Source organism: Nestor notabilis, unplaced genomic scaffold (genome assembly GCF_000696875.1).
Source record: "Nestor notabilis isolate BGI_N333 unplaced genomic scaffold, ASM69687v1 scaffold9230, whole genome shotgun sequence".
Lineage (NCBI taxonomy): Eukaryota > Metazoa > Chordata > Aves > Psittaciformes > Psittacidae > Nestor > Nestor notabilis.
Genome location: NW_009910664.1, coordinates 72,015 through 93,280, shown reverse-complemented (window position 1 = coordinate 93,280; position 21,266 = coordinate 72,015). Strand labels below are relative to the sequence as shown.

The following is a 21,266-nucleotide window of genomic DNA, read 5'->3' as shown; positions in this document are numbered from 1 at the left end:
TTAATTACAGTTAAACAATTTACTTCTGGAGTGAAATGAAGAGTAGCTTTGCAGCTCTTTTCGTTTTAATTACAGGGTCTTTTGCAAGCCTAAGTTTCTTTTCCTGGACAGAGTACTTTGCTGCATTGATGCTGTATTATTGGCACTGTTGGCATTGGCGCAGCTTGGTTGTTTATTTTGGGTGTGTGTGATGTGTGCCCACTCAATGAGATGCTGACCAGTTTGCTCAGGACAAACAGCAGGAGCAAATTGTTGATGCACTCTAGCTGGTTTTTACCATGGTTTCCTGGCCATGCTTTTCCTTCCCTCCCCTTCCTGTCCCCTCACTTTTTACCACTTCCAGTTAAATCATGTAATTACAGAGAAAGACACATGTCATTGTACCAGCATTATAAAAAAGATTATTTTATAGGTCATTTATGATTAAATTTGCTCAGAAACTCTGCTGTGTCTGGTGGAGGGATCCGTCAGTAGCTAGCAAGATCTCTAGTCAAAAGCTTCAGATAAGGTGCCAACTGCTTAAAGTCCAAACTGGACCACCTATCCATTGCCCATCTGAATCTGCCATGTACTATGGCAGCCACTTCAACTTTGAAGTTGTTGCTCTGCAGTGAGGAGTAGGCTCCCTCTCAAAATGTTTGAACTAAATTGCTGCCATTTCTGCAGCAACCACGGAATGAATCCAGAAAGAATGGGCTTTTTGTATTTCCAAGGCATGGGTGTCCTGTCCTAAAGGGAGATTGTGGAAATACATGCAAATGTTGTAGAGAAGGAAGAATAAGTACCTGAGCTGCTAGATTAAAAATTAAAAGGAAATAATTCAGCAATGACCCAGCTACATGGGAGATGAATTAAAAAGGAAAGAAAGTCAGTATTATCCTGTTGAACTAAAACCTAAACATCTAAAAACTAAAACATCTTACAACTTCAGTTCTTCCTGAAAATCTTTATTTGCTAAGAATAATTAACCCTGCACTTTGCAGTGACGAAATGAGCTTCTTGTTGTCTAGAGGTATGAATAAAAGTTTACAGTTCCTCAGAGGGTTAATGAATTCAAGGTAATGGTGCTCCAGGTTCGGTGGTAACTTCCTGCAGTCATGTCCTGTGGTCCTTAGTGGAATAAAAGCAGACAGGTTCCTCTTACTTGAGCCTGTGGTATAAGGCAGTGCTGATTTGCTTAGGTTTTGGGAAGTCCCGATTTCACACAGACAGTTTAATAAAGAAAGACTTGCACGAGGTTTGCACTGCGCACATTTACTGTTGTTGGTCCAGAGGACAATGTTCTACTGTTGCCCTGTCCAAATCCAGGTTTTAATTGTTTTTCTTTACAAGGGAGATTCAGGGAGCAGTCTATGAGCTGATACAGCAGAATAAAACCTTTCATCTACACAGTTTATGAATACCAGTATTAAAGCCACTTCTTTGTTGCTCCTGTGTGATGTTCAGCTGTGTCACGTGAGGGACTTAACGCATTGGCCCCTGGACCTTCCGCCAAAGGATTTCAGGCTGCGTGTGTTGTCAGTGGAGGATGCTTGAAGAAAACTTCCCCATAAAGACTAAGAGTTTGTTGTGGAAGTTAGTGCTGACCAGTCCTTTTCATGTAATCATAGTTTGAACAGGTGAAAAAGAGCTTGTTCCAAAGTATTAGCATATACTGGGGTCTTTAAGCTTAATTACGACATGTATGTTGTAAAATGAATTGCAGGAGGGGAAATTTCCACCTTATTTTTAATTATATTTGTACAACTTTCTATACAGTAATGATGTGTTTTACTCTGAACATCAAGTTATATTGGGAAGTAAATGGTATAGGCTGAGTGAATTTTAAATATGAGCAGTGTTTAAGAAGCAATTAACACAGAGAGGTGTACTGAGTGATAAATGGGGGAGGAGGCAAGCAATCGAAAGTGTAATGATCTTGCTGTAACAGTTTAATGTTCAAGAGATGTGGTAGGGAAGCGACTCATGCATCGCCTGAATTTCTGTGGGGCTTCTGCACAAGGCGAATCCTGTGGCAGCACAACTCTTGTGTGCAATTCTTCAGCTGGTAGCTTTGACTATCCCGGTGGCTTTCCTTTGCCCACAGTATTGACTGATGTTTAATTACATAAACATCATTTACTGAGTATAACATAGCCAATTATAAAAAGTTTAGGGTCTATTGTGGTTTTAGAAGACATTAAAGAAGCAAGATTTCTATCCATCCAACTTTTCCTCCTAGAGACTCATGGACCTTTATGCAGCACTCGGATAGTTGTGTGGTTTATAGCTGGGGCTGTAAACCCAAAAGTAAGCAGACTGAAACTCTCAAGAGGGTGCAGCAGTACTATCATGTTATCTAAGTGGCCTTTTGGCTATTAATCAACTTAAAATATGTTCTTCATATGCAGTTCTCTCATCTGTGCAGGTGTGCCTGACTGCCAGTCGCATTACTGCGGGCAACACGTGTGCAGCAGGAGAACATCTCCTGTGGCTTTTATTTAGCTGGATCATTCAAGCAGGCATTCTCCTTCCTTCCAGAAACAACAGACAGAACATGAAGTAATAGAATTTGTGGAGTAAACTTAGGGAGATGCAATGGGTGATGAGTCATTACTTCAGTTCAGATTCCGTGTTTTAAAATGTTTCTTTTGTCTGTAACCTAAAACTCTACCCAAATGTTGGGCCAGTTTTAATCCTTTCTTGTGTTCAAGGAGCAGAGTGATTTACCAAAGTTAGGGAGCGTAAGCTATGGTACTGATTGAATTTGCCAAAAGGCATAAAGAAAATGAAGTTTCTGTACTGTTTTGAAAACTAATTTCTTTAAAGACCTTACACATCTTTTCTAACTCCTGCTAGTGCAGTAGAAATGATTTAATACGCAAAGCAGCAATATTTTAAAATACGAGTTACTTTTTAAAGCATCGCTGCAATTACTGTATTTAAAAGTACTTATTTGGAAATAATTGAGAGCACTTTTTCGTACGTGATGGGTTGTGCTATATTTTGTTCTACAAGAAATGCAGAACTGTAGCTGTACCTTCCAAGCACTCAGTTTGGGTGTATTTTGTGTTGGTGAGGGTTTGTTAATATAGGTTTGTAGGTGAATTCTCCTGGCAAGAACACTGTATACCACCAAAAAGCATTTTTACTGGCATTTACTATCTAGAGTATACCTGCAGAGGCATCACCAAATGCAAATTGGCACGCGGTGACTCTCTCTGTGTTACGCTCCAGCAGTGCTCTGTCACCAAGCCTGCACACATGCTGAGAACTGGCTGTGATCCGGTTCCTCAGGAGTGCAAGATGGTGCACAGCATCATCATGCCCCAGCCCTGCTGCCCTCTGCTCACCCCTGGTTTCATCTGAGGGTGACGTGGAGGTGTCCCTGGCTGGCAGTGGGCAGGATCCTGCTGCACTGGGGCATGCAGTTGTAGGTGAGCACTGCACCAGGGGGACCCCACCAGCATACGTCAACTATACCTGGGCAAGAAGTTGGAGTTGGTGAGTGTGTTAATGTATTATCTATCCTTATTAAAATTGGAAAATTTCTTGCCATTGTTACTGCTGAACAGCTTCGTAGTTGTGCAGATGAGTCTGACTTTTGGGGAAGAATTGCCACAAGTAAAGCATTTGGCAGCACACTGATAGTATCAGGAATAAGTGAAACTCCATAAGCTATAAATTAGATCACACCTGCAATGAAGAGATTGTACTAGGAAGGACTGTTTCTTCTGGCACAGTGCTGGGCACCTTGCCTGTATTCACATGGTTTGTCGGCTCTTTGCTGTGTCACAGAAAAAAAACCTACTCCATACTGCTGTTGCTATTGCTGAGAATGGAGCACAAGTTTGAAACCAGAGGGATTCTGGATTTCGAGTTCTGTCTGTCACGGAGGAGAGCAGAAAATCAATGCTGCCAGTGGCAAAGCACCAAACAAGCAGGGAGAATAAATCCAGTTCTAAGGCTGAGAAAAGGAGGTTACAAGGATTGCCTTTGCCATTAGTTATGATGGGTTTTATTTACAAACAAAGACTCCATATACATTTGTAATCATTTCCTTATACTCTAGCCCACTTCTATTTTCAGTAATACTCAGAAATACATTGTAAGTTGTCATTTCTTTGCTATAATTAGTTTAAAACACAGGGCATAAAGCAGTAGGGTTCAGGTATTGGGGTGTTTTTACCCTAGGTCTTTGTTTATTTGAAAAATTGCTTATATCAAGTATGTTTAAAATGTTTTGGTTTGTATTGCCAGTTTGAAATAGAGATAAGTCAGCATTGCAGCAGCCACTGCGTGTAGATGTATGAACATCTTTCTGTAAATATCAGTCAATACATCTTTCAGTGTTTTAGAGAACGTAACATAAAGGGCACATCCTTGCCAAAACTTTCTTTGTGCTGGGCACAAAAGAATAAAGAGAGCATGTTTTTGGGCCCATTTTGCTTGGCAGTGCACAAAGGAAAAGAAGGTTGGGGGGGTTGAGAGTATTATTTCTCAGCTACTTCACACAAAGAAATACTGTACTGCTTTCAGAAATCTCTTAGTACAAATGCCTCCTGTCACAGGCGATCAGTGTTACACCATTTTGACACAGCTGTATGGGATGCTGCAGTGTGTTATAAAATTGTTGTCCTGGACTTGGTACCGGAGGGCTGGACCTGGCCAAGAGCCATAGGTCTGATTTTCCATACTCTTGTGGGTGCTAATTTGAGGAGCAAGAATCGTTTCAGTCAGTAGCTTTTTGGAAACAGTGCTGTCTTAACACCGTGCGCTTAAAGGGTGAGGCTCACCTACTACAGAGCTGCCTGAAGAAAGGCTGGCTTGGAAGGGCTAAGAGTGTCTGTGTCTGTCTTTGGGTCTGTGCAGTCACGCATACTGTCTTACAAGGAGGAGTAAGAGACATCCTCCATTGCTTGTATGACACTCACATTGACTTGGCCTTCTGATTTTGTCTGTGTCTCTATTACAGCCATGGTGGTTTAAAATCTCTAGTTTCAACAGAAAGACAACAACTTGGTTAAATGCTCCATCTTAAAAAGGATCTAAACAATGTAGGAGGGCTGGATGTTCTGGGGACTTCTTATTTCAAGCTTTTATATCCATAGCAAGAGATATATTACGAGTGCGTTATCCCAGCCTGAAAAGTTTGACCGTAGAACACAACGTGCATAGCTCTGTCTTCTGCTGGCAGAAGTGTTTTCTGCCAGTCCTCTGTACTGGGAGCCAAGGTTTGACTGGGAAGAAGAGATGAGCTCCCTTGCCTCAGAGAGGTGGTGAAGGAAGAAGTCAGGGAGCTGCAGACTCTTCCTGCAGTGGGCAGTGCTGCTGCCAAAGAGGGAATGGCCCTGGTTGCCAGCAGCTAGCCTGGTTCAGCTGCTCCCTAAAGACATTGGGAGGAGAGACTCTGAGCTGTGTGCTTGGCATGCACTGAAGTTGTTCTGCTGTCATAGCCCTGCACAGGGAAAAGGCAGAAGGTAAAGAGCTGAAGTTTCCTGTGGTTGTTAGCATAAACATATGCACACAGATGAGCTTCATGCTTGTTAAACTTATATCCCTGTTGCCCTCTTTCAAATCATCTGTGTAATACTGAAAATGAGGTAATGGTAAATAAAGTGTTCAGCCTACTTTGCAACTGTCAATAAACAAATGTCTCCATTATGTGTTGTGTGCACACATTTTGTTGTCAGATGTTCCATGCAGTCCTGCTGCTTGATCCTCCTTTTGTATGTCTCTTCCTTTTGGGACTAGCATATGCATTTTCTCTCCTAATTACGATCTTGCATTGCTTAAACTAGTTTAGTAATGATGAGAGTGGCCATTACTTCATTAATGTGTAAGAAGAAAGTAAGTTCAACTCCCTTGGCTTCTTCTGGTCTCAAGTACTTTGAAGGCAGGTTACTTTATTGCTACACTTAAAATTTGAATATACTATCTTTTTATGCTGGAAACATCAAACTTCCTCATTAGTGGATTTACTGTGAGAACATCTTCTAGATCTGGCTCTTTTACTTAAAACAGCAACTGAAAATTTTGTCAAACTTATTTATGTTATACTGAATTCCATCAGATTTTCTTGGTGTCCTTACGTTTTTCAATTTTCATGAAAGTGCTTTGTTTAAAATTTAGTTTTAAGAGGTGGTTTCTTGATGTTGGGTCAGTATTGCAGCTTGTGCTATTTGTAGCGTGTCTCTGGTACATGGCCCAGTACATCATGCTGTCATGCTTGGGGGTGGCAGTAAGAGGATGTTTGGAGATTTGAGGGGAGGCAAAGGCCTGTCTGTACTTTTTCCATGTTCATTTGGGCTTTTTTGTTTAGTTCTAATTCATTGCTTTTTAATAAGTGTGAGCCCTTCAAATTCCAGCGCTAGTTTTGTTTTTTCTGCTCTTGTTGTTGAGGAAACACATCAATATTTGTGATTCTAACACATTTTGAGACAGAATTGGCATATTTCTTTGCTAATATATTCTAGCAAAATTGCACAGGCATTGCATGATGAAAACAACTAATTTTTGCCTTTAGGTATCCATTTTATTCACCGTGAGAAGGGGAATCCTGATGTGCAAATGAAGGGCACTCTGTATTTGCATAAACTCTTTTCTGTTTTGGTCTTTCAGTCTGGTGTTTCCCCAGTGTTTTGTTTGCAGGCATTTCTGTATGTCAGTTTAAGTTTCCTTCAATAGTTTCTGTGGTTTTCCAGGTTCTTTGTGTGCTTACTCTTATATTTCCCTTTAAAAGACTCTTCTGTCCTTCTAGATGTTTTTACAGCTTTGCTCAAACTGCAAGGTCACATTCTGTACATTTAAGTGAACTTAACTTTGTGTTCAGCCTGGGTCAGGTTTTAGCTTCATTTGCCTTTAAACGTGGTTCCATGCTTTACTTTCACAGTAAAGGTGCGCTGTTTCAGTGCAAGAACACAGTGTTCCTTTATATTTGCTGGTAGTGTGGATGTAGGCTACTACAAACACAGTAAGAAGAAAGGTTTTTATCGGTATTTATATAAGGTGTGTGGTTTATTTTTCCCCATTGGATGTGGTGTTAAATAATAACCGCTATATCTCAGTGCTTTTTCTAGGTGAGTTTATAAAAGTACTGTCATGGTTTAAGGATGTAACTTGAAGGACTAAGGGTTGGTTTTTTTCTCTAAACTGTTGCATGGAGAATACTGTCCAGTCTGTGATGTGCTGGACTGCAGCAGTGAAAAGTGGGTTCTCTAGGTGGAAAGCAAGAGGTATGGCACTCTGGTGACATGTATATAACTAGTTCTGGGGAAGCAAGAATGAGTTATGGTTTGTGGTCATCTGTGTATTAAAATAGGTTTGTCATTTCCTTAAGCAGACATAGAAAGCTTTAACCAAATTGAAGTAGTTCTGGTCATACATTTTGTCTTGGCTTGAGTAGAGCATCCTGCACTCTATGGACAGAAGGGGACAGGTGCAAGTTACCTTGCAGTAGCACAAGAAACAGTTATTTGCTCCTGCATATCTTCTGGCCTTGGTTTTGATCTGCCCCATACTTGGCTGCTGTGTGGGGGGCTTTGGGGACCTTTTGCTTTCTGAGGTGGACAGCTCCTCCCCACAGGTTGAGCCTGGCCTTGCTGCAGGCTGGAAGCTCTTTGAGAAGGAGAGATGTGTATTTCCAAGCTGGTTGGCAACTGCTTAAAAGGAGAGGTAGATGCTGAAAAATCAGGCTGCCTCCTGTCTGGCTGACCGAAATGAGGCCAGCTGGGAATTTCCATCAAACAAAACACCTCCCCATTGGAGTGATTTAAACCAGTCTGCAGCCGAACGTGCAGGGCAAGGGACAGGTTTATGGTGAGCAGATCATTTCACCCAGCATCTGCGAGAGTTGTTTCTTCTTCTCTATTGTTTTCTTTTCTCTTTAAGGAAGGTGGCTTTTAGGTATGGCACAGCGTTTCCGTCCTGCCAGAGTGACGGATGCAGTCCTCGGGGTGAGGGATGCGGTCCTCAGTGGTGTGTGGACTGCTGCCGGTTGCCATGGCAATAGAAAGCCTCCCCAGCTGAGGATGGGAACGCTCCATCGCAATGTCTTCACTGGGAAATGGCTACAGCAGTGGAGACATCTCATCCTGCTGGGGAACAGAGCTGCCTTTGAGTATCTCAGTCACGACTGAAATGTACTGACCCTACCCAATGCAGTTGTGGATCACGGGATGAGGGTGTTTATTTTCAGACTGAAAGGGTATCGTGGCATATTGAAATACATCTCTGCTGTCATGTAGAAAACCAGACATTTCTGTCATACTGTGTTCCTTCTGCCTAGCAGGGATGCTCTTCTCTCGCCTGCTCCCACACGAGAGCACAAGTACCACAACGGGTTTTCTTAGCTAGATCAGTCAAATCCTGTATTTAGTCATCTTTCTCTTGCTTTGGTGAGTTACATTTCAGTATGCTATGGGCAAGTATAAAGATGATTCTTATATAAGCCACTTTAATTGAGTTTGTCAACTTTAATATCCCATTCTGATCTCATTTACTGCTCTTCAACTTCACTGGCTTCAGCAGATTAATTTCTGATGCATTGGGTCATAAGGGAGTTTTACATCTGAAATGCCCAAGTGCTGCAGTGAGGGGGGGCAGCCGGCAGTGCTCCCTTACGTGTTGCTGTTTTCACAATGTGGCCTTTCAATCAGAGAATAATCCTGGTCCTCACGTCATGCAAATACCCATTGGTTAGAAGGGAAACTGATAGCTGCTGCTGTCTACAGACAAAACTTGTCCTGAATTTCAAAGCTATTGTATTTCCTCACTCTCTCTGCACACGTAGGAATTCTATATAACTGTTTGTAGCCATAGCCTGTATTTTCATAGCTTTTACTTTACTTCATCTAGCTTGCTGTGGGTGTTGCCAAAATACAGAAAGTAAGCAATGAAGAGAATATTCAGTACGGTGTGTTTGAAAAGCTTTTATAATAGTTTATTTTAAGTCCTTGCCTCTGTGTGGGTAAAATGTAATTAAAGCAAGAGCTGCATTGCAAATGATGCTAATTCTGAAAATACATTAAGTATATATCATCAAAGTTTTTCTTTCTGAAAGCTCTAATTTTGTAAAAATACTGGAAAGCAATTGAAATAGAAGCCTGGTTGCATTGTAAATAGTGCAAAAGTATTTTAGTAACTGTAGTACTAATGAGCAGAGCATACTTTTTTTTTCCTTTAATTTTTTTAAATGGCATTAGTATTCCAAACAGCAAAATCCCTGGCTGGAGAATTGTAGAAATGATGATTGCTCATTAGCAAATAGAATACAGATGTTCTGTTCATTTTGCCTGAGTGCTTCACATAAACACCTTGGGGAGTGACTGGCACAGTGTACAAAACTTGATAGCATAACACTGTGCTAAACACTTCAGGGCTGGCAACAGAAGCAGAAGCATACCATGTAATTTTGTAAAATTTCATGTAATTTTTAATCATTTGTAGTGTTTGTGTAATGCAACAACCTTCATGGGAAGTGTTGGGGGGTGTGTATCTCTACAGGGCTGTAATCAACACCAGAAACTAGAGTTGGGTCAACTTTGTCTTTTCATGTCTTTTTGGTTGACTTTCTGCCTTCAGCTTAGAAAAGAGCAAACTTCCATCTCCCCTCCATGTCTGTGAATCTTTTATCGATTGTATGGTTTTGTATTTGCCTGACCAGTTGCACAGAATTTCTTGGGCCTCTGAGGTGTCATCTTTTTGGGTCTTTTCTCATGCGACTTCAGGTGGTGTTACCAGGTAAGAAATTTCTTGTTCCTCCTGTCCCCTTCTTCCATTCCTCTATCCTCCCCTCCATCAGTAATCTTAATTACTTTCTTTTTTCTTTGACTTTTTTAATCAAATAGCTGCCATGACTGTTTTCAAGCTAAATAAGGACTGGAGTAGTAAGGCACCTTTAGGGACTTTCTGATAGTTGTGTGTTGGTGGTTGTGGAGTTTTACATCCCAATATGATGTTGCTGAATTCTCATTTCTTTCTGCTAATGCCTGTGATGCTTATGGAGTAGCTGAAAGGTGGGATGCACAACTCTGGTGGAGGAGCTGAGTTAAGCCTCTCTGTGTCCCTTGCTCTTGAACTCTGCTCCTTGCAGTATTTTGTAAGTGGAAGAGCTGCCTTCCAGTGGAGATGCAGGAATTGTTTGGTTTTTAAAAACCATGTAAGCAAAGCTGAAAGTCATTCTTGCAATTTGGTGGACTTTTAAAGAGAGGGGATTCCTAGCTGTGATATTACTCTGGCCTCTTGCCATGATGCACGTTGTACTTGTTTAGTTGCCAGCGCCAGGCTGGGAAGAAGTTGAATGAGCTTTTAATGTTTCAAAATGCATTTATTTAATTAAAAAATACATTTATTCAGTGGGTTATTTTTGTTAATTTATTTTTTGGGTTTTTTTACATTGGGTAAGAAGTCTTCAAATTACTGCCATAATGCCATGGAGCAGTAAAGTTGTGCTTCAGAGCAGTTTCCAACCTGCAGTTTCAAACTGCAGCTGAACTACCATATGCCAGACCTGATTGCCTGCTGCAGCTACTCTGCAAAATTATTATGCAGCAGTACATCCTTGGCAAGCAGTTATTAAAAAATGCCTTAGTGGGTTTTTTTCAGACCTTTTAAAGTAGCTTCTTGTTTTCCACCTTGGTGGAAAAGTCTTAAAAAGTATTAAGCAATGTCAGCACAAGAATTGGTCAGATGGTACAAATAAGACGACTGCATTGGGCACCCAGAGAGCTGGCTATAACCTCAGGGTTTGTTGGTTGTGAGCTCCCATCCCAAATACTCAAAACTAAATGGAACTTACTAACATCAGTTTGTCATGCTGAGTTGAAAACAATCTGTCTAAATGTAAAAAAACCCAACAGTAGGTATCAAAGTTAAACCACTTCTAGAGGCTGAATCAAATTAAGTGAATTTAAACAAGTTGGATCAGCACGAAGTGACTCTGTTTGTAAAGACTACTTTGCATTTCTGTATCTTTCCACAGCCATAATTGAGAGAATAATATTGTCAACTTCACTTAAAAAGCTGCTGTTTGCTTCCTCCTTTTGCCCTAAAGCAAACAAAATAGGCAGGCTCCCAATTTGGAATCTGTTGAATGAACCCAAATCATTTATGTGCTGTTTAGTTGTCGTGGCAGCAAGGCAAATAGATGTGAAAAGATTAGCCAAATAAAAAGGCAAAAAACTTGGCCCTGTTGTAAGGATTTGGAAACCCAGTTAGTAGTTCACCAGTTGTCGAGGCTGCAGGATAAAGGCGTATAGGGAAAAGCAGCTGAAAGTAAAATGTCTCATCTGTGAGATGTGTAGGAATGGGGGGATTATTGGGATAAAGTTTTAAGTTTCAGTGTCATCTCTTCTCTTCGTGTTTCTGTTTCATTGCAGTTTCAATACGTATTGAAGATCACATTAACAAATAGCAAGGGGGTGCTAAGAGAAGCATGTTAAAGAAGAAAATTAATGATTATGTTAGCTGAATGTCTGAGACGCTGCCCTGTTTTGCAAAGAAGATATATCTAGAGAGGTGTTAGTGAGGACATGAGGTTTCTTATTCAATCACATTGAAAAAACCTGATAAATTGGAGACTTCAGGACAGCTACAGCAATTATTGTCAGCTGAGGCACATGTAGTAGGAGAGAGTCATTGGCTCAAAAAGCTTGCGGAGTGAGTACACCAGCCAGACAGCCCATGCAAAGGAGAAAAATTAAGCTCATCCATTCAGAAGGGAGGATGAAACACATTACCTGAAACCACAGTGTCTGCATGGAAATAGGATGTGCATTTGAGGCCATGCTATTCCCAGTGTTTTATTGGTACAGGTTTGGTGGACACAGGTATAGGTAAAGAAGGGTTGTTCCCGTGTATCTTACTCTAGAGTGCATCCTTGAATATACAGGCCCAGGGCTTAACAGAGGCAGTCCAGATGGACTGAGCCTTTGGTCTCCTGTCACTGCTGGAGATCTGACACACTTTACTTTGAAATTGATAAATGGAGTGGTAGAGAACTGTTGGTGTGGTATGAATTATTCCCACTGATATTAAATAATAAACATGACCACGGTGACCTACTCACTCTTTAGACTGGATTCCTTCTGTGGCTTAATCATAGTAATGGCTTCGTATTTGAACTACATAATGTCACGGGTGAGCTGCGGGCCACTGAAGACAGGGGCAGGAGAAGGAAGTTGGTAGATTGATACCATATTATGCGTACCATGAAGTAAGGTAGTAAAAAGCCTCAGGAAATTATATTTCTTAAGTAATGCAGTCAGAATTGCACTTAGACAAGATTGCTTTGTATTTACTAGCTGTGTTTACTGCTTTTTCTGATGTGCCCAAATAGGAAAAACAGGTATTTGGAAACTTCAGGGAGTGGAAAATGGAGTTCTAGACCCGAATCTGTACAGTTACTTTTGGTAATAACACAGCAGAACAAGTGAGCTTGATGTGCTGCACAGCAGATGCCAGGATTATATGATGTGGAAGGAATTTTTTACTTTTAAACCCTTTCACTGTGATGAAATGCAGGGGAGAGGAAGGAGGGGCTGACATAAGTGCCCTCATTTTTTTTAACCTCTTCTGTGCTCTGAATCCAGAGATACCAGTTGATTCATGCAAGCACAGCCCATCTGCGTAGGTGGACTCTACCAAAACAGTAATTAAATGTAGTGTATGTTTCTGGACTGGAGCTAGAAGGGAACAGAAAATAGTCCTATTTATTCTGTGGTTTATAGCTGTGTTACTATAAACAGAAAACGCAACAGAGAACTGAGTTTGCATGAAAATTGATGAAGAGTACAGTGTGTCTTTTTTGGTATTTATGCATTATTTAAAACAAGTTTAGAAGACTATAAAGCTTCTGATTATAGTCAGCTTGTCTGTTCTTCTACATTGTGCAGCATCTCAAAGTCAAGTGGACCAGCAGTTGTTTACAAAAGCTAAAGGCTTTCAAGACCAGCTCATGGGAGGAGCAGATGGTACTTGGGCTTTGTGTTGTGGTCTAGCAATCCACGGGATGCCATGTTGGGCTGATTCATGGAGATCCATTTGCAGAGGCATCATAATGAGCTGCTTCATTGAAAGGAGAAGAAATGTTTGAATGAACTTTATTGACTTTTGCACTGTATTTAGTAAATGCCAATAGCTGCTGATAAAATGACAAGAGGGTATCAGAGCCTTTATTAAATAAACCGGTGTCCTTTGCAAGTGATGATCCTTTCATTCGGGAGAGCTTCTGTATGGACAAGGTGAAGAATCCATGCGGGTGGGGTTCAGCCCCCGTGTTGATGGTGGGATTACGCAGGGCTGTGTGGGTCACTGCAGTGAGCCTGGTGAGAAAGCAGCACAGAGGTGCTGCTGCTGCTGGGCAAAGGGCCTGGCGCTGCCTCTGCACCAAGTTTCGCTCCAACATCCACCTTGTTGTGCAACTGAAACCAGTGCAAGGTGAACGGCATTCCCTCTTGCACAGTGTGCTGGGGTGCTGGCATGTTTTAGCTGGACAGCAGGGACAGGTTTTTCTTGACTAATTTAAAGAGGGTCAAAATGCTTCCTTGCCAAAGGGAGGGAAAAGGCAGGGCAGGGGGGACTACTCTAAAGCAGGGACAGCAGTGAAAGCCCAGGTGACAAGATCTTTGCAGTGTTTCCCTTTTAGGCACTAATACTGCTCCGGGTGACTTAGCATTCAAAACCTGTTGAACCTGTTAGCAAGCATGGAGCCCTGTATCCTCACTGCAGACGGTTTGTTTGTTTCTACTAACTGCATTTCAATTGCCTAGTGATAGTGTTTGTTTTCTTGGAATTTGCTTTCTGGTGCAGGGTTTCAGCGGTGGCTCATGATCAGCCCTGCAAAGGTGGGGTTGCTGCAGGCCAAGGTCCAGCGGGGCTGGAGGCACCCCCAGCCCTGCCCTGACCACAGAGGAGGAGTGTGGGGCTTATAAGAGGCTGAATGTGGGAAACGGGGGAAAACTGCAGTCTTTTCCCACTCCTGCTGGCAGGCATGGTCGGCATTAAACCCGTTGCTTTTATAGGAACAGGCTGACCTACTTATTAACGCATTGTATTTCAGCGTTCGGCAGTGGCTGTCTGCCCCAGAGGGGTTGTGTTTCTGGCCCTGGTGAAACTGGGGGCCCCAGCCCTGACCCAGCTTTGCTGGGAGTCTTGGGACGGGTATGTTGGTGTGTCTCACTGGGGGTGAGGAGCTCTGGTGCCACAGCAGTGGGTACCACACACTTATCCATGTGGAAAAGGGGAAAAAGCCTGCTGGATGGACTGATATGTACCAAAGAGAAACAGGAAAATAGAAAGGAAAATGAGAGGGGAGTGATGTTTAAGTATCATGAAGGGTTTTGACCAGAAATGTGGTTTTGATTGCATTCTGTGGGGTAAAGAGGGTCAGGCCACCAACTGGCAATATCTGTGAGTATGCTCAGGGTATCTGAAAGGAAAACTGTTTTGACAGCTTGTGAGAGACGACTGTAGTCAGCTGCTCTTCCCTAGCCGCGTTTGTAAAGCGAGGTAAGGGTTTGTTTGATAAGAACGTGTGCAGACAAGCAAATTTGGAGAAGACCAGATGGCTGTGAGGGGTCAGTGATGAGCTCCCTCTAGATTTGGTCAGCTGGTGGCACTGCGGTGATGTAAGATACGTGTATGTGCGTCTCGTCTCATGGAGATGATGGCTTCAGCCAACATGAGAGGCAGTCGTGCAGCTCTTTTCAACCAGGGCAAATTCACATTTCTGTGAGCAGATGACAAAAGCGTGGTGGTGGAGAAGATGGGACGTCCTTTCTGTGGCAGACTTGCTGCTGCCTCTGCTCTGGGGGGCTTTCAGTTTTTCAAAGCTATTGGATAACCATTTTGCTACGCCAGCAAGAAGTATCTGCTCCATCCATCTTAACAGTGGACTTAGACTCTCTCTGGTCTGGGTGGATTATATACCCTTACATGACCTGCTGGTAAAAACTGATCTGCTGCTCTGACAGAACCCTTCAACTGTTTTTAAAATAAATAAATAAATAAATTTGGCTAGGTTGTATAGAGTTTTTATGAATATAAGTTTAGTTTCCAGTCTGGAAAGCCAACACAGTTAGCCAAATGGTTAAAGCTTTCCAAGAGATTTCTTCTAGATTTGCCCCCTGAAAAGCTGTGAGCTCCTTTGTTAATGACATTGCAGTCTAGCTTTAGCTTTGGGGACCATGGAAAGTGGAGTTCATGAAGGATACACACTCAGCCAGGTTTTGCTGCAAATTTCTTTTTTCTGTCTTTTGTGCTTTTTTGCCAGTACCTTGTATGCACATACCTGTCTCTTTTTCTTTGATGTACACATATATCCTTGTCAAACTACTTAATCTGAAAGTTTTGAAAGAAAAGAGAGAATTTGTGTGTTTAAATTCTTGAGAGGCACTCTGCTATCATAATGATAGAGCTGTAGGATTACCCAGAGATACAAAATGACAGACATCATAGTTAATACTCATCAGCATCCTTTCTAGCAATCTCAAAGCAGTCCCATCAGTAAAAAGCCTAAGCAAGCTGTGCTGCATTATCATGATTGAGGGCCAGATCAGATTTGATGTTGCTGGCTGACATGAGACGGGTAGAAAAGGAAGTTTTCCCACTTCTAAAACTAACTTTATAAATAAGCTGTTTGTAACATTGCAAATACTTGTGTTAAAATATCCAGTAATGACATGAAAACCAACCTCAAATGTGTTTCCAGACACTTTGCCTTGAAAGTAAAAGGATGGGAGCTTCTTACATTCAACCCTGATAAAGGAAGATGTAGCTCAGTGCTTCACCAGCATTAAGATTTGGGGGTTTGTGAATTCCAGGCCCTTCCCAGTCAAAATCAAGTCTAACAATATTGATTTTTAATGGGGCATAATTACCACTATTCATCTTCTCTGAAACAGGTGAGCGGTATAACTTACCTCCAGCCATTGTAAGGCTTTACACTATTATTTTCCGTAACTATTATCGTTGTACAGTCTAGCACTGGGTTTTTGCACTGAGGTGAGCCCCGTAACTGTCAGGTCTCTAACTTTACTGGATTTTCACTGACAGTTTTGCATAAAATAGAGAATTTTCATTGGTGTGTTCACAATGGAAGAATCTTTGTGGCATTTATAACAGAGGCTCTACAAAGACTGTAACACGTGCCATTAGCATGGTTTTCATACCAGATGAAACATTGCACCAGATTTATGAATGTTTTTAAATTGGGGCATCAGGTATGTATTAGGGGAGGGGAAAGGAGCCCAATAAGGTTTTCACTTCTATTCTTGACTGCGTGAAAGACACCTGTTTGCCTATAAATGGTGGCATTAAAATGAAAAATATATAGGAGCTTTTTCCTTATAGCATTTGCTCTCCTGGAGGTCCGCCACCCTTGAACTTTGGGATTTTTCTACCCCCTGCTGGAGACAGGAAGAAGGGAAGTGGGAGGTTCAGCATGGCGAGGGTACTGTTCAGCAGACACTGGGGTGCTGAGAAACTCAGCACCTATGAGAAACTGTGGCCGTGAGGGGTGGTGAGATGAGTCGGGAGGGCTCCTGTGTGGTGGTGGGTAGCTGTCCTGCCCATTTGACTCTCCCATGAGAGGGCAGGTGATCATTAAAGATCAGTGCCAGAGCCTCAGAGATGGAGAGAAGGGCAAGATTAATGTGTTCTCTCTGTTTTGTTCTGTTGTAATCGATCTGATTACCAAACGTTATTAAGATTTGTTTCCCCAGACAGCCCATGCTTTGCTCTCACAGATGCACAGATCTGACGCACAGATCATGCTAGTAAATTGAATTTGAGCTGGCAGAGTTAGTATGAACTGTTTTCAGTATGTACATGAAGCAGAACTCTCTAAAAGGCCAGAGAGAGGCCTGTGTGCTGCACTGGCAAGGATTACAGAAACTCATGCTTGAAATCAATAAACCAGCTCTCACTAGAGCTTGTTGAAATTCTGGAGTACAAAAAGAAATGTGAGGCATTTTTTCTATTTGGTGTAAACACAAAACTGACAAGAAGACTTCCTACTTACTAAAAGCAAGCCGTCTCTTTCTTCATGGCAGCTTTTACTGTGCCCCCTGCTTGGCTGGAGTGATGGATGGCCAATGCCTCCCCAGCAGGGATGCGGCCTCCCCATCCAGCAGGGATGGGGAGCTACGTCGGGGAGCTGCAGGCAAAACGAGATCTAGCACCACTTAAAAGTTGGTTTCCTCTCCAGCCTTGCTGTATGCCCACAAGAATGGAACAAAACACACTTGGGATTCTGTTAACGAAAGCACTAATTTTTAACAAAACTGTCCTGAGCTATAGCTAAGCTGCCCGGCTGTTCCAGTCTGGGGCTGAGCCCTGCAGGATGCTGGTACGCTGATCCTCTTCCATGGCCGCTACTCGTTCGCTGGATTGTATGCCCATGTAAGTGCTTTCCTGGCTTACAGCCACAGCTCTCACTGCTATCTGGATAAAGCTTCATTTAACTTTATTTTTTTTAATGTCCAGCAGCTTCTGCTAGGCTCAGCCTGTGCACGTGGTCAGTTTGGGTCCCTGTTCACTACATGAACAGAATGGGATGAGAGCCCCTGAGCTTACCAGCTCTGTTTTGTGAAGGGAATACACTTTACACCTTTCAGCTGAGGATCTGAAAGAGTTTGCGAAGGAATTCTGGTGGTATTCTGCCCATTTCTTACTCTTCTGATAACCTCACCTGTCAGCTAGTGGCAGTTCAGACTCCAAGGAGTTTGACCAGGATCATTCATAGCAAATTAGAGGTTGGCAGAAGTGGTATCCTGTGTCTCAACTTCTTTTTAAATTAAAGTGTAGCAGAAAATAGTAAGAAAAAGGTTAAAGGTTGTTTCAACCTTTTTCAGCAGAAAGGAGGTACATGGTTGCAGTTCGTCAGGTTAGAAGTGTTCAAGGGGCATGTAAGTGCAACTTAGCTGCAGAGTCATGCCTTAGTGCTCGCTTTCTAGAGACAGGTGAATTATTCTCTCATCACATTTTGGTTCGTGGCATTTCATATTTCCTCTGGTTTTGACAATGTTTAAGTAAAAAATTCCAGCAAAGCCAGTGTTTAACTTACAGGTCTGCTGCTATATAGCACAGATGGTATTAATATTTGCATTAGCAAAGTGTTTCCAGGAAGATCTGAGATGCATATGCAGCTGAATTCAAGAAAAATGTAAGCAAAAGCACATTAGCTAGTTTTTTTTTTCAGGTTTGCAACATACAGATTCTACAAAATCTGTGTGAAGTATTGAAGTAAGAAAGAAAAAAACCCTAATAACTAGGATGTAATGTTTAGTCTAAACAAGCTCTGTTGCAGTTGTTTTAAATAAATCCTATTATTATGTATGCTATTTAAGCTAATTTCACTCTTAAAGTCTCTTCAGTGTTCAGGCAGCTTATGTTCACTGTGTTGCTTTCCGCAGGAGCTTTCACAGTATTCTTGGAATATTGACTGTTGTAATTAGAAAGTAATTCTGGTACTCTAGAGGTTATCTTGTAGGTGTTTGCCGTGGGAATGTGGAGATCTTCAAAGGCTATCTTTGTTTTCATATTTCATTATAATAATCCTTCAAAAATGACATTACTTCCTGCACTGCCTTACCTGTTAGCCTGTATCTCATCCCTGAGCACACCTGGAAGCTCTCCAGCAAAAAAAGTCAAAAGGCCTTAAAACTAGATTCCTACTTTACTGTCATTTATTTTATTTGAAAATCAAAGTAAGTTGATTGCAGGAGAGTGGAACCAGTTTTGTCAGATGATGGCAGTGTTGTTGGGGCTGTCTTCCTCCATTGATTTCCTTCCGAGAAGCAGAAGAGCAACTTGTTCCAGCCATGTTGAACATCACTCCCTGTGGAGCATGCTCAGCCACCATCCACAGACCTGAGTGAGTCTTCAGCATCTCCATGCACAAGCTGGGGCTGGCTCACAGCAACGCAAAACAATGATTGTCAAGTGCTGTGACAGAAAATAGGCTTTAGTCTGCTTCCATTTGTTTGGGTAAGTTGGTGTCTAGTCCTTTGGGTCTTTCATGCAGATACACTTGCAAAAGATTGGTGGGGGAGAAACAGCTGCCTCAGCAGGGTTTTCAAGTGTGTTTAATAACAGGTTTTCAAAACCAGTTTTGAAAAATTTTGAAATAAAATTTAATATATTTGTCTATTGATGGATTCATACCTCTGGCTGTTAGTTGGTCTCAGTCTTGGAAAGAAGGGAAGTAAATGGTACGGATTTTGATTTTTCTTTATAATATGCATGCCTGCCTGCCTTGGACATGATTCTACAAACAAAAAGTGATCTGTGCTCTTGGGCGTGACTTTACTTGAGAATTAGCACTTAACATATCTCCATTTATCCACTGTCTCTCCTGGGGAAAAAAACACCCAGTCTTGAACTTGAGGGCAAGCCTGTGCTGGCCGCCACAGCTGTATGGTATGGAGTTGAGCCCCAGCAGACTGCATGCCTACCTGTCTGTGAATCTGCTAGTTGGTCATGTTTATACTGCTGGTTTGGTAACATACTTCTGGTAGCAATTCTAGCCCTCCTGAATACAGCCACACCTTGAAACCCAGGATTTTACAGTGTACACCAGAGTGAGAGCTGTTGGGCTTGCAGCCAATTTCCCAGCCTTTCCTAGGTTCATGAAGAAGCCCGTGTGCACAGACCTCCGTAAACTATGGACCACCATACTTGCCTGCCCCCTGGTTCTCCCAGTCCCGCATTTGTGAGGCTCTGTCTGCTTACAGCTCTCTGCACCTTCCTGCATGGACTGGCTCCACTATCCTGCAGAGAAAAGCAGAAGAGAGAAGGCAAGAGTCTGAGCAGGAGTTCATGTGCAGGCATGGGAGTGAGTGAAATTAGGGAGTTGAGAGCACTTGCAAGCCACGTCTCCCATGGCTTTCTCACTGGCTTTCCTTCATAGTCCCATGGGTGCAGTGCTACTGGAGTAGCCTATGGGAAAGGAGTTTTGCTGACATGCTTAAGGTTGCTGCCGCAGAGCTCAGGCTAGCTGCATATGGCAGCTGGGGACTTGCATCAACTCTCCACTGTGTTGACTGTCAGGTATGAGGCTCCAGCTCTGCGCTGCTTTCCTCCAAGTGCAGATAACCACTGAGTTTCAGGCATCCTGCCTGAGTTCAGCAGCTCAGTGCACATTGCACGCTGGATGCTGATAGGTGTGGGTCCTGTGCATCCATAGCACTGCCCATAAACATTTTGCAGGCTTTGTCATGAAGTGGTGCAAGATCTGGTCCTGGAGTGTCAGACACAGAATCATAGAATCACAGAATGGTTTGGGTTGGAAAGGACCTTAAGATCATCTAGTTCCAACCCCCCTGCCATGGGCAGGGACACCTTGCGCTAAACCATGTTGCCCAAGACTCCATCCAACCTGGCCTTGAACACATGATCCTGGTGCTTCTCCATGTTTGTGTAGATGGGCCGTGGTGCACATGTCCACTGGCACAGTTTCTTGATGACTGTGTTTTTGTGCTCTTTCCGTCTCTGAGTTTTGCACAGGGCTTACTGCCCTAGAGAAGCATGGTTTGGAAGGCAGCTTCTGGAGAGTCCCTTTCTCTGGGTCACATTGTGAGCAGCAACACTGCTGAATACTTCTGAAAACTCACATTCAAACTTTTTACTTTGTTCCAGCCTCTGTTAGAAGAAATTTCCCAAAACACCATTGCTCTGTTCTCTAGAAATGTTCTGGTTACCCATCTGTCTTCAGCAAATGTTAGTTTACTGAAACTATCTTTAAACCTTCTTCCTTGATTTTTCCACCTGCATCCCATGGTCATTTATTGTTCTGATAGAGTCTTACTTCCTTTCTGCCTTTGTTTTGCTTAACTGAGCAAGCTAAGCAATCTTTCTTCTGTCCTAAAGTTGTTTTTTTATCAGTTCAGTTGCCCAGCTTTGGGGTTTTTTTACTCTTTTTTTTTTTCATTTAAGAGTGAATCTCTCCTATTTTTCTCAGGATACAATCTGGAGCAAGCTCTTCATGCAGTGACCTGCAGACACTGCAGCTGTCCCCAGAGCTCCTCAGCCCAATCTGTTTCCCAGAGATTCTATGGAAACCATTTAGTTCATCAAAATTTGTTCTTCGGAAATCATAGATCTTAAACAAAATTAGGCTTGCCATTATCCTTCCCATTTAATCTAAACCGAATCACTTTGTGGTTCCCTGTTTAAAAGTCATCCTCGTTACTTAAGGTAAAGTGTAGGAAAGAATCTATTCTTGTTCATTCAGCAATGTGGATAAAGAAACTTGTCAGCTGACTCAGTAACTGGCCTTGCCATGGTTA

At 42.3% G+C, this 21,266-nt stretch overlaps 1 protein-coding gene across 1 annotated transcript in view; it reads left to right on the top strand.

The window, feature by feature from the left end:
• Positions 1 to 21,266, top strand: part of LOC104403094 (forkhead box protein N3-like) — a 72,268-nt gene that overhangs the window by 21,799 nt on the left and 29,203 nt on the right. The window lies entirely within an intron of this gene.